The 1964-nt window shown below is 36.4% G+C and overlaps 1 non-coding gene across 1 annotated transcript; it reads left to right on the top strand.

Annotated features, from left to right (window-relative positions):
- Positions 1-1496: 1496 nt before the first annotated feature.
- Positions 1497-1569, top strand: trnav-uac (transfer RNA valine (anticodon UAC)). Its single transcript has one exon. It is a non-coding gene; the product is annotated as a tRNA-Val (tRNA).
- The last annotated feature ends 395 nt before the right edge of the window (positions 1570-1964 follow it).

Raw genomic sequence — 1964 nt, 5'->3', positions numbered from 1 at the left:
TTAATAAATTAAATTAAGCGACTTCACTTAAATTAGCATCACTTCACCTGCTGGGGTCTGAACAACTTCCTCCTGGTTCCCATCTGCTAATTCATCAGTCAATTGGATCTGTCTGATCCAAACAGATCAACTGAACTCTGTGAGTTACCCTGTGCGGTCCGGTGTGCGCTTTTACCAGGATTTTTTTTTTTCTTTTTTGCATGGTTTTGCTTCTCCGAAACGGACAGATGATGTTACATCTGCAGCTCCTCCAGAGCGCCGCTCTCCTGGGTAACGTGAACCCAGAAGGCTCCATTTGTTAAATCCGCTGGATGAGTTACTTCCAGCGGTTTCTTTCTAATTCCGCAGTGGTTGAGCAGCGGACTGCGCATGTTACAGTCTAATTAACTTCTGCATTGTCGTTTATTTCCTCAAGATAAACTACCGGCTCCTCAAATGGATTAACACAACGTTGCATTCTCTTTAGTTTTCTCTGGTCTGTAATGGAGACTTGAATTTAATGCGCCATTTCAACAAAAATAAATACTTACAAACGGTAAGTATTGATTTTATGGACTGAACAGACAAACATTTACCAGTTTGAACTGTTGATTTCATTTTTGAACCATTTTTTAATTGTGAAGTGTTGATTTTATTTTTGAAACCTTATTTATTGTAAAGTGTTGATTTTATTTTTGAACCATTTAATTGTGAAGTGTTTTTATTTTTGAAACCTTATTTATTGTAAAGTGTTGATTTTATTTTTGAACCATGAAGTGTTGATTTTATTTTTGAAACCTTATTTATTGTAAAGTGTTTTTTATTTTTTGAACCCTTATTTATTTTGAAGTGTTGATTTTATTTTTGAACCATTTTTTAATTGTGAAGTGCTGATTTTAGTTTTGAACCCTTATTTATTTTTGAAGTGTTGATTGTCTGAAAGACCTTAGACATGAATTGCCTCATACGGGGTTTGAACCGCTGACCTCAGCATTACCAGCACCGTGCTCTAACCTGCTGAGCTAACTCACCTACCTTACAAACTGCTGAGTTTCCATGGATTTAAGAATAACTTACATGATCTTACCACAATGAAGATTTGATAAGTGCTTATATTCTAATGTTTTTCAAAACAACATGCATAATATTTTATTTTCCAGAGATTTTGTATTTGAAGTGTTGATTGTATTTTTGAACCATTTTCAAGTGTTGATTGTATTTCACAGATATTTTTTATTTGTAAGTATTGACTTTATTTTATAGCCATTTAGCCAAGTCTCTGCAGAACCATTTGTCTCTGCTAATGACATCTTTAATACAATTTGTTGATCCCAGGCTTAGTTTATGGACTGTGATGTGAAATTAGGCACAAGTAGAAGTCTGGCAGTTTGTTCACCAAGTTACTGCTCTCTGAGAGGATCTGTGGTAGAAGTATTTGACATTGTTTTATGCTCATCGTTGACATTAGTCTCTAACAAAATGTGGATCATCTACCAGGAACACTGCATAGAGTATGAGTTTCTGTAGTGTAGTGGTTATCACGTTTGCTTTACATGCAAAAGGTCGCTGGTTCGAAACCAGACAGAAACAGATTTTGCATGTTCTATTCATCACAGGTGTTTACTAAAGGTCAACAAGGGCTCTGTGTCATGGTCTGTACTCTGAATCCAGGCATCTGAGTGCAAGCCTCAGTTGAAATTTTTATGCGTTGCATCTCACATCATCAACTTTGGAACCTTAAACTGAAACAAAACAGAGAAGTTCAGTTCCTGTAGTGTAGTGGTTATCATGTTTGCTTTACACGCAAAAGGTCTCTGGTTCAAAACCAGACAGAAATGGTTTTTGTAGGTTATGCATCTCTTGGGGTGCAGTGAGACAACAAGAGCCTTCCTCTTTCGTGATGGTTCATTTGCCAATCGACTTCAGTGTAGGCTTCTTTGAAATCGAAGCTACTTTACTTCAATTACCAATTGGCAGTTCTATGG

Source organism: Poecilia formosa, unplaced genomic scaffold, assembly GCF_000485575.1.
Source record: "Poecilia formosa unplaced genomic scaffold, Poecilia_formosa-5.1.2 Scaffold3144, whole genome shotgun sequence".
Lineage (NCBI taxonomy): Eukaryota > Metazoa > Chordata > Actinopteri > Cyprinodontiformes > Poeciliidae > Poecilia > Poecilia formosa.
This window is presented reverse-complemented; position numbering and strand designations above follow the sequence as displayed.